The 11,676-nt window shown below is 40.0% G+C and overlaps 2 protein-coding genes across 6 annotated transcripts in view; one reads left to right on the top strand and one right to left on the bottom strand.

The window, feature by feature from the left end:
* macrod1 (MACRO domain containing 1) overlaps window positions 1-11,676 on the bottom strand; it is a 208,683-nt gene that overhangs the window by 115,798 nt on the left and 81,209 nt on the right. The window lies entirely within an intron of this gene.
* LOC107087777 (leucine-rich repeat transmembrane protein FLRT1-like) overlaps window positions 1-11,676 on the top strand; it is a 56,383-nt gene that overhangs the window by 761 nt on the left and 43,946 nt on the right. Inside the window, exon 2 of one of the 5 annotated variants that reach the window (XM_015379544.1) lies at window positions 10,484-10,660. The exons of 3 other annotated variants lie outside the window; for them this stretch is intronic. The gene's annotated coding sequence lies outside the window, so the exon portion shown is untranslated. Of the gene's footprint in view, window positions 1-10,483; window positions 10,665-11,676 lie in introns of all 5 variants that reach the window. One more of the 5 variants, XM_015379535.1, reaches the window with a different exon arrangement.

Here is an 11,676-nt window from a genome sequence, read left to right as displayed (position 1 = left end):
CCCAGCCCCCAGAGCAACCTGTTTGTATATTCCTCCCTCTAAAGCTCTACTCTCCATCCTCTGCCCACTTGTCCTAACCACCATTACACCTCCTTCCATCGTTTAATTTCTAGCTATCATTCATTTGCTCCACTCGAGAATCTGAATCAATTTGCCACTGTCCTCATGTCACGGAGGACAAAGCTACTCATAGGATAAATGAACTAATAGTGATAAAGCTCTACCTGACGAAAAGGATTGATTACAGAAGGAACGAGTAAGAAATTACTTTTTAAAGCAGAGGAAAGCGCATCAATTAAAGCGATAAATACCCTTAAAAGTAATGAACTTAAACAGATGGAATACATTTACAGCCTAATGAAAGAAACAAGCTGAGAGATCAGAAAAGGAAAAACAATCATGCAAGGAGAAAAAAAAGGTGCACTGGGATGAAATTCGTCTTATAGCAGTTCTCTCTCCTGCACCTGTGTTTACAGTCCTTTATTGGTTTCTCTCAGCCCCCTTGGCAAAAGCAGCTCCAGAATCTTGGGTGAATATGAATGTGCTTTCAAGCTTCCAGCAGCCTCGTTCACACCTGATGAACAAACAGGTGCACGCATGCAGACTGCTTCGAAGCTAAAGAGAAGTGAAGACTGAAGCCATCCAGAATATAACCAGCGGGGTGTGCTCAGCATAATCTGGTTTCTTTTTGTTGTGCATTGACATTCATTTCAAAATGCAAACGCCCAAGCTCGCAGTACGACTGTTTGGAAATTAGCAAGGCAAAGGGCAAAAAGAACCAAGGTCTCAAACAGCTGAGGGAAGAGGCTGACTAGAATTCAAATGTATGCAAATGAGCAGTCATGAAGAAAAGTAAAGGTGTAAAGGTGTATTCGCTTTGGGTTTTTTTGTCATAAATCTTCTTCCCTTGTTCCAGCAACAACTGGCAGCAATTTAAAGACGTTCTAAATGCTGGAGATAAAACAGATTCCCACAGCTTAAAGCCTAAACAAATCAGCTAAACCTCTGGATGTAAATGAGGTTAGAAATGTGTACATAGCTAAGACAGGCTTTAAAATTAGATTCACTTAGAGCAAAATCTAAATATCAGGAGATAAATTTAGACAAGACTAAGATCTTTTTTTTTATTATACGTACCAGATGTAAGAAGCAGCAGGCAGGTTGTGAAAATGTTACTGAAGGAGGAAGACTTGCCTTTTCATTTAGTATCAGTAAGTTAAAGATCTTTTTAAAAGAAAACTGTTTTCTTAACATAGTGAAAAAGAGCAAGAGTTTCAGCAGCTAACAGGAAGGCTAAACCAATGAAGGCAGTGTTGCTTTGTTTTAAGCTCATAAGTCAGGAAATTAACAGGAACAGGAAATGTTTTTAGACCTTTAGATCCATATTCTTCAATTAGATCCATATTCTTCAATTAGATCCATATTCTTCAGCAATAATTGAAGATGACCATTTCAATATTAGCAGTGCTTCCTGTGGTAATGGCTAAAATAAAATGCACTCAACCACACAATGAGACAGTGGCTCTGGTTCAAGAAAGGAAAAAATAATAATACTACATCATTCTCACACATGGCAGTTCAAACTTACATGGAAATCAAAGGAAAATGTTTAAGCAGCAAAAACATCAAAAGGTGCATTCTCACTGCTGCCAACTAATGCTACATCTTTAGTTGGAATGGTTTGCTTTCACACTGGGATTTTTTACAATGTCATGCAACCCCCTGATTGTTCGAGGGGCAATAAGGACTGGCCTAAACTGTACTATGTTTTCCATCTTTGGACTCGGCTACAGCTCAAACTGGACGACAAAAGTGCAGGGTTTAAAAGTTCACAACTCACGATATACATCTGTTCTAACTAGTGTTGAAACAATTAATCAGTTATTGATATAAACATCAACTAATTTAGTAATCGATTAATCATTAACTGGAGTATTAAGACTTTTAAGCTAAAAGATTTTTCTTTTTTAATTGTCTTTCAATATTCTCTCTTCAGAACTCCTCATGTAAAAAACTTTTAGTTTCACCTGGTTTATTTCGTATAAAAGTCTTCTTTAAGGAAGCTTTGGCTAACCGCTTAATGATCGATTAATCAAAAATAACAATCAACAGATTTCTTGATTTGCAAATTAATCGTTAGTTAGTTTGCAGCCCTAGTTCTTACACTGTACTGCCCAATACTGTGATGCGATCTGCCTGCTCATGCTATACGACCATAAACAACAGGTTGGACTCAGTCCCGTAGAGAGATGGTGCTGAATTCCTTCATTTGAACATTTGCAAAGGGCGAAATTCAGGTAAATGGCCCGTAGATCTGCTTCAACAGCAAGATAGGCTCTAGATCACCTTGCGAGGGCCAACTGAATTTCAAATGTTTGATTTTCATCCCACTGTACGATTCTCAATCGGGAAGCAATTGTGAGAGGCTAATAACCCCTTGTTATCCCAGGTATACAATATGATCCAGGGCGCATGATACTCAGCCGATCCAAAAGATTCTGGCATAACTGAATATAATCGGCCAAACAGAGACAAAAAATTGTTAAGGGTACTCCCACCATAAAGCTCAAGTATTGCACTAATCCAGAATCTTAAAAAGCATGAAGAAGAAATTCTGTCTCATCGATAGGACTTGGTCAGCAAGCAGATTGTTAAATCCCTTTCGGCGACCATTTCATAATAAAGAAAATTTGTACCGCATTGTTCCACAGACCTACTATGGCTTTATGCTGTCATTATTCCAAAGTCAGTTGAACACCTCATCTGTAAAACATGTTTTACCTCTTCTTCTATAGCTGAAATTCTCTGTTCTTACGTCACAACGTCTAGCCCAGATGAAGCACGCACTCACACTAAAAGTGAATTTCACAATTGTACCAGTGCCAGGGTTTGATTCTATTGTCCATTTCAGGGTGAAAGATGGGTTCACATCTATATGGTCTAGTCTAGAAACTGGACTCTGGCCCATTAGTAGCATCCCAAAGGTTTGGTGCAAAAGCAATTAGAGCTTTAATGAAAACAAATACAAAAAAAACAACACATTTTTTAAAATCTAAATTAAAGTACAACATAACTGCAACATGCCTCCCCAAAGTTTCCCAAAGCATAGGATACATTACAGTAAACACAGACTAACTAACACAGATTACTCTTCGAAGCTTGAATTTATTGAATATTTAAACAAGGTGCTATAGCCATCATCAGCCATCATATCATTGATGTATTTATGCATGATAAAATGCTGAAAATGAGCACTTAGGCAAACATTTTAGTTCTATTTAAAACTTTTTATTGTAGAATAATGAGTGGCAGTTTGTACTAAGCTATTTTATGTCTAGCACAGATTATTCACTTTGAGTATAAATTATCTTTTTAAACGCCTGTCAAAAAATATTACCGCTAATAAAGGTACTATCTAAAAGTATGACCAAACCAAGCTTTGGTGGCAGGTTTAGCTTTTAAAATCAGTGGCCTTTTATTGTGAAGGCCGGTCTGTTAAACATTTTGTGTTTCCTGAAAGACCTGGCAGGGAAATAAATGAACTTCTGGGTAGCTTTCAACTTCAAGTGATGAAGTGTGGCGGAACATCTGTAGATTGAGAATAGTAGATAATAAAAGCCATAAGCACTCAGAGTTAAGAACAATACAGCTATTGCAGGATGTCCAGATAACATCGAAGGCCAGAGTTAAGAGCTGTCTTAAACTGTAGACAAAACTGAACATTTTTGTAAGCTTGAAAAAGAGCCATTTCTGTTTTCTTTGAGTAAAAAAAAAAAGCATTGTGTTGTCAACAAAAAGGGCTAAAGCAACCACTTTAAACATAATCCCATCACAGTTTAACAAAACTTCCTGAGGATTCCTTAAAAGATAGAGCTCAAATCCCATCATAGACCCTTTAATCCACAACAAGCTGCCATTTCAGACAGTTCCTTCATAAAATGTGTCGTTTAGCATGCCTAACTCCAGAAAAATCACACTACTGCGATAAAACCTGAACCATCAAACCTTCAGCGGACCAGAAACAACCCAAAATGAGCTACTGGATCCCACTGAAAACAACACATGTAAGAAGAAGGCCATTTTACTGCTTAACAAGTAACTCTAACAGCATCCATTCTAATGTCTCATCAGGAAATGAACACAAATTTTAGGATCGTCTCTGTCATTCGTTGTGTTCATATAGACTGACTAAGGAAAGCAAAACCTTTTTTGTTTTTACATTTATTTCTAAAGGTTCAAAGAAGAAACTTCTTTTAGACAGACATTTAATAGTTTACAAAACTATGTTGTTTTTTCCTTAAAGAGGTTGGAAGGACTACACAGTTAATGCTTTAACCTACTTTCACTTAAGACAGTAATTGCAGGCACAGTGCTATTAAACTGATACCATGAGGAATAACTACACCATAAATTACAATCATTTTACATAGCCTTACTAATAATACCTACAGAAAAACTACTACTATTTTTCATTTCAGACCTTCATAAAAAATATATATTTATATGTATGTATAGAAATAAACCTAACAAGAAACTGACCTACATTTTTAAACTATTTCAAGCAAAACATGCAAATAGTTTTATCGCTGCGTGCAACAAATCCAACTTCCTCTACTTGATATTCTCAGCGGCATGCATGAGATGGCAGAGATGAAGGAAAATCTTGCTGATGCAATCCTAACAAAAGCTGACTATAATAACCTTTTTTAAACACAGCTTGGATAAAATTGCATTATACGGTGCAGCACCTCGGGCGCTCATGTCAGCGTCTCGCATTATGATACAAAATGGGTCAAGCTGCAAACTATAATTTGAGCCGTGGAATGATAACGACAAATCAGGCAGCATTGCCTCATTGAGAGGAGCAGATATATGTAAGTGTACTGTATGTCACCGGATGAGATAGGACACAGCGTAAAGCACTAATGCAACATAAACTGTATGTATGACTTTTAAATTATGGTTTGAGTAGGTTAGTGCAAATATAGGGTTTTATTCATAATCTTAAGTTCATAGATGTAGTAATGGATAATGTTGTTACTGTGGCCAAGCTTTTAAAATGATTCAGACTGAGTCCTTGGGGGCCATCTTTGGAGAAGCGCCAGAGGGTGCTGCTGGTGCACCAACAGCACCTGCAACCAAGCCTCCAGGGGCCAAACTGTCCCTTTACAGTTGTCCCTGTGTGCAAAGCTGCTGAAGTTGTGTACATCTGAGCATAGCAGGAGATTATGAGGGAGTCCCCGTGTTTGTGCTCAGGTCTGGCAAGACTAAAAATCTGCCGGAAAAAAAAAAGCTGCTTTGATTGTTACTGTGTATGCAGCATTCAACCGGGCCGAGCTGCTGTGACTCTTCAGCCCAAAGGTAATAAAGGCTAATTAATTGTGAGGTGCGCCTCTAAGGCAAATAAAAATCATTGGTCACGAAGACTGAATTAAAACGCATCAATATCAATTTAACCAGCGTTGACGCCGAGTTATAAGGCCTGGAGGAACCTTGTCTTTGACCTCTAACTCTGATAATTGCAATCTGACGCATGAGAGTGACTTTTTGTTACTCTAGCTGGCGTGTTTAAATTAATAACAGGCCTCTTTATAAATAAGGAGAAAAATACTGCCAGAAATTTGGTCCAGAATATGCTGTGAGGGGAAAGTAAACTTTATGACCTTGGGAGAGAAACTGCAAAGTGAAAATAGTTTGCACACCTGAAGAAACTATTCATAAATTAAGTCAAGTTTTTGCATCCATCCATTCATCCATCTATTATCTGTCACCAGCGAGGGGTGCTGGTGCCTATCTCCAGCTGTCAATGTGCGAGAGGCGGCGACGGCGTACACCCTGGACAGGTCACCAGTCCATCGCAGGGCAACACAGAGAAAAAAACAGGACATACAACCATTCACTCACACACTCACACCTAAGGAGAATCTAGAGAAGCCAGTTAACCTAACAATCATGTTTTTGGACTGTGGGAGGAAGCCGGAGTACCCGGAGAGAACCCACGCATGCTCAGGGAGAACATGCAAACTCCATGCAGAAAAACCCCAGGCCGGGAATCAAACCCAGAACCTTCTTGCCTCAAGACAGCAGTGCTACCCACTGCGCCGATGAGCAGCCCTCAAGCTTTTGCAGTTATATGAATATCCTACGACTCCAGCTGAGTGGATCACAAAGGATGAGTCTATACATTCAGTTATCAAAACATTTTGCTCTCCTTGCCAATAGAAGCCATTCAAGTCAATGTGGTAATTTCCACTGGCTGCAGGACACTACTGAATGACAGAGGAGCCACCTCAATCGCCCCACAGTGATATGAGTCAAAGGGAAAAATGGGGAATTGCACATTTGTAAGAAACCATAAAAGTCAGACAGGAAGTCAGAGTAAAACAGATCCTATGATCAGTTTATTAGTAGGAATTGATCCAGTGTGGATTGTAGTACAGCATGCTTTGTATTATGATGAAGCAGACAGTGAACCTAGTTGGTTTGAACCTGGTTAACTCAAAAGTAACAAATACTAGCTGTGTTCACAACCAGAGGTAATTGTGACTTATCTGTTAAAGTATCTGCATAAAAGAAAAACACATTAACCACATTCCATAAAAGTAAAAAAAAAAAATCCACTGGACTTGGTTTCCAAGATTTGAAGACGTTTCGCCACCTCTTAACTTTTACGGAATGACTATGACCTGGATGACTGAGAATCTTCATTTCTCCTGCAACATGGTTCTGTCTGGGTACTCTACATACAGCTTTGTATTTTTAATCCAAATTAAATAATTAACTTCTTAAGTCTACATACAGCAGCCTCCTAAATATGTCTGTAGACTTCAAAACACTTTGTCTTCTCTGCAGCACACAGGCCACTTTATCTTATTGGGAATTTATCAAGTAGACCAAAACACAAAGTAGCACACATTTGTGAAGAGGAACAAAAAAACAGCTGGTTTCTTCAATATTTTTAAATATAAATAGCAAAATATGACGTGTCCATTATGCATTAATACCCTAAACTAAAATGCAGTATAACCAACTACCTCCAGAAACATGATGCTGTGATAAATCTCAGTACCAATACAGTGAAGGTTTGTTAATAGTGAGCAAACATCATGACCTTTTAAGAACAGAATAAAGCTCTGTTACATCCATCTTCTAAAAATGGAGAATATAGAAACACTGCAAAATGCAAAACCTGGTTTTCCATCAGTATGGGACAGGTAAAGATCACATACCAGAGAAGCAGATAAGAGACTGTAGAGGAGTAGCAGACATCCACTGCTCAGGTAGGAGAATCTGTTAACAGGACTGTTAGCAATGCACTCGCCAGATTGGAGCTTTTTACAGCTATCCAGCATTGAATAGTAAACCCCGAACAACATCCCTGATATAAGGGAAGTAGTTATGCTCCATCTAATTTCTCAATAGCTCCCTTGAAGCGTCCCCACACCATGAAGCTGGCACTACCATGTGGAAATACTGTGAGGCAAACTGTTAGAAGCACAAGACAGGAGAGAAACTGTAAAATAGTGTTAAATAAAAAGGGTGAAGAAGAAAATATTATAAGTTTTAAAAAAAGGGTCTCATACATTTCCTTAAATTGCATCATTTCCAAAAAGGAGAACTTTATTTGAAAACTCTGCTGATGGAATCCGTTGATCCTATTTACCATGTTTAAATGATGGGAAAACAATATCAATATGGCTATACCATACCATACTTAAAATAATATGGCTAATGAATAATGTGGACAAATAATAAAAAAAAATTAAATATAAAACTCTAAAATCTCTTCTTTTTTTTATGTGGATCAGCCTAATTTCCTAAAGCTCAATATTTCTACGATTATTGAACTGCTGATTCAGAGGAAATCAGAGGCCCCTCCCTTCACTTCGGACCCCATGTCCTCAGCATACAGTCAGTCCCATAGGCAAGACCTGAAAGCTGATGTTCAGAGGAGCCTTCTGTTTGGAATAGCTGAGCTTGAGCCTATTTGTAAAGTGGAGAAATAAGTCTGGTCCATAAACTTGCAAACCCAAAAAAAGACTAGCAGCTGAACTCCAATCTACACTTTACAGATTTTAACATATCTCCAGAACCATGCATCACCATTAAACTCATAAAATCTCATTAAAATGTATTCAATCTTGTGGTGGGAAACTTGAAGGGGTGTGAATACTTTCACGCTCCAGCAGCCTTTGGGGTGGGCACCTGTCACCACTGGCAGTGTCTTGTCAGGAGCTGTCGGACCGTGACGACCTGCTGAACCCAGTAACGGAGCTCAAAGAGCTGCTATAAGGAGCAGCTCCTATAGAGCTCCCACACCGGGACAGGGAGGAGGAGGAGTGGTGGTGACACCTGTCAAGCTGCTGCTAAACGCGCTCGGTTTATGGAAAAAAGACTGCAGACTTCGGGGGATAAACCGAGCAAGAAACAGAGATAAGTCGCTCCTTTATAGTCGGTGTTTATCGCTCAGACCTCTGAGGAGGAAATATGAGGCATTAACGTCATGTCAAAAAGCTGCTTGTGAAGAGGATGTTGAAGCCAGCATCTGATTGGTTAAAGGGATAGTTTGCAACATTTTATTACGATTTTATCCGCTTTCATTGGAGATCTGAAATTCTTGGAATGGTCAAAGTGGACTGCACTGTTTTACAGTCATCACAGAGTTTATCAAACATGGCGCAAGATTGGCAAATATTTAGTGAATTGATGGAAAAAAGTGATAACTTTTAACCACTGGATGGATGGATGGATGGATGGATGGATGGATGGATGGATGGATGGATGGATGGATGGATGGATGGATGGATGGATGGATGGATGGANGATGGATGGATGGATGGATGGATGGATGGATGGATGGATGGATGGATGGATGGATGGATGGATGGATGGATGGATGGATGGATGGATGGATATGCACTTATAATTGTCAGTTGTGACCCATTCTTTAAATCAGAGTTTGTGATTTGAGACATTTGTATTCAAATTACAAACAATTAAAGAACTGTTATTTTCCACGATGGTTGAAAATTAGCCTGATAAACCAGACTACTGTACATGGGAGATGAAAGGTGTTATTTAATCTGGCCCCGATGAATGAGACATCGGAAGATCATTGATGAGAACAACCCGTTGTCTTTCAAACCATGTCTGTGCCTATTGGCCAACGCTCTGACCAATGAGCACAACTGAGTGTGACGTAGTTAGGGCGACAGAAAGCTGGTGGGGAAGTGTAAACAAACAGCCTGTCGGTAAAACGGCGAATACACCCTTATTAAAAATAAACGAGCGTGGAGCGTCTTCCTGCTCACGTTTCAACAAAAAACCCAAGTCTAATCCTTCCAAAACTAATTCCAAAGCTGAGTCAAAAATCTCCATCAGAGCCAGTGGTCTATCACACCGGACTATGCCAAGAGAGGGCCGCTGCAGACGGGCTGCTGTTAGCCCTGGCTGCCTGGTTGCGGCGCTCCTCTCAACTTCGGAAATTGTTTTTTGTTTACGTATTAAATCTGTAAATGGACCATATAGTGAGGCTTTAAAGTCTAATATTCTCGCCTCAAATGATCTTAAAACATACTTTTATTGAACAACAGCAACAGAAAGAGAACTATCTTTGTCGTCACGCCCTCAAAACCCCGCCCACTTTGCATCCAGACGTTCAAACACATCTCTGCGTTGTGATTGGCCCGCCAGTTCTAGGGCCTGGGGCACTGATCAAAGCTAGTACACTCGCAGGCAAAAATTATTTTGGCCGCTGGCGGGTTGGGCTAGTTTACTAGGCTAGTTGAAAATGGTGACCGTTAGATCCATTTCTTAACTCTAGACCTGAGTCCATCCCTAGACAGAAGTGTTTAGAAATAATAATAGATTAAAGTGCACAGTTTGTAGCTTGTGATATTCTATTTCTATTCAAATGGTTCATTAAATTGACAATATTTATATTTTTCTTGGATTAAACTATTTTACACGTAGACCATCTTAGAATTTCTGCCACTGAATGCTGAACCTACATGACAAAAAATCATAATACAGAATATGCTACAGTAAACACAGTTGACAAATCCATTACTGTTGGCAAAAGGTCATACATTTGGAAAAAAACATGCTGCCCAGGTTCAAACTGGAATCATGTAAATGCAAAAAAAGCATAACATTAATATTTCACTTCTCACAAACTGAATGAATACCTCACAAAACATGAAAGATACAGCAACGTAAAATAGTCCAGATCAAATGTGTTAAATTGAAGCTTGTTAAAAGTTGTCCAAAACAGGAGCAGAGGTTTGTTTAGTCTCGAATCGGATACCAGCTTCAGCGCGTCTGAGTTTAAATTGAAGTTGATGAGAAAGACACCTGAGCGCTGCGCACTGAGCGCACAGAGAGGCGCGCGTGTTTGCGTGTGTATGGGAGGGAGGGGGGGCTGTATATTATATCCAGCTTCCCGCGGCTCTCTCTAATCCTACACACACACATTAACCCACAGTGGAGCGCAGCACAGCGGGGTGGGAGCTGGTGCTCATCGCGGACGCATTCCCGATCCTTCCCATCGCCCCGCTGTACAGGCTGATGCAGGAGCTGCTGTAATATCCGCTAACTGAAGAGGAGGGAATAGAAAGGGATGGACGCGGAGAGGAGAGAGAGGAGGAAAGGCTCCCATGCAGTAGGTATGGATCGGGTTCATGTTGATGACTGTGCATTTGTGGAAAAAAAAAAAAAAGTCTGTCCATGCAGGTTTGCATAGGCTGATAGGGACTGTCATCCTCTGAATGCATGTGCGCCTGTTGTTGGACTGTCGCTTTGTTGGAGCGCTTTTACGCAGCGGACTGGAGCAAAAAAAATGTATAAAAATAAAGTTGGGCTATTTACCCTGCAAAGCTTAGGAGAGTTTTCAACGAAAGCAAGATTAAAGAGGGAGATTATACTTTGTGACGATAAAGAATCCCTTCCTGCACAATCTTCCCTGTCTCCATCCTTCACAGGAGCAGCGATGTCTGTGTGTGTCTGTGTGATTTTAATCAGGGTGTAAATGTGTGCCGTCATTTCCATCATGTGTTTGTGCATTTGCATGAAGACCCCCCCCTTAATCTGTCACTTGTGCGCCAACAGATGTGCTTTGCGGTTTCACTTTGTGAAGGACTAAAACCACATACAAACAAAAACAAACACTCACTGCACTAAAACTGTCGAAAATCCCCTGCTGGGTGCAAAGATATATGCGCAAACACACACACACACATAATGTGAGGGATTACTGTAGTCACACATAACACCAACACTGCAGATTAGAATAATGTTCTGGGGGCCAAAGATGTACAGACCACGGGATTAGAGACATAGAGAAATGGTTGGATGGATGATGGATGTATGCATGGATGGATGAAGGGAAGCCAAAAAGAGGGGCAAGAGAAACGGAGACAGAGAGCAGCGGAGAACATGAGATTAAAGTGTAATGTCCTAGAGAGAGACAGAAGAGAATAAGAGAATCCAGGCCAAGACCAGTGGTTAGAGGGAACTGCCATGGCAGAATGTGGCAGGAATAAAGACGAAGAGAAGGCAGCAGACCCTCTTTTGATCTCCTCCTATTCATCCATCCAAAAGCAAGAGAGGAGAGCTGCTTATATAACTCTCACTTTGAAACATATTAAACCAAGGAGAGAGAGAGAAAAAAAAACAATG

The sequence above is a fragment of the Cyprinodon variegatus genome, unplaced genomic scaffold, assembly GCF_000732505.1.
Source record: "Cyprinodon variegatus isolate N-32 unplaced genomic scaffold, C_variegatus-1.0 Scaffold10, whole genome shotgun sequence".
Taxonomy (NCBI): Eukaryota; Metazoa; Chordata; class Actinopteri; order Cyprinodontiformes; family Cyprinodontidae; genus Cyprinodon; species Cyprinodon variegatus.
Note: the sequence above shows the minus strand (reverse complement) of the source record. Positions and strands in the feature narration are given on the sequence as shown.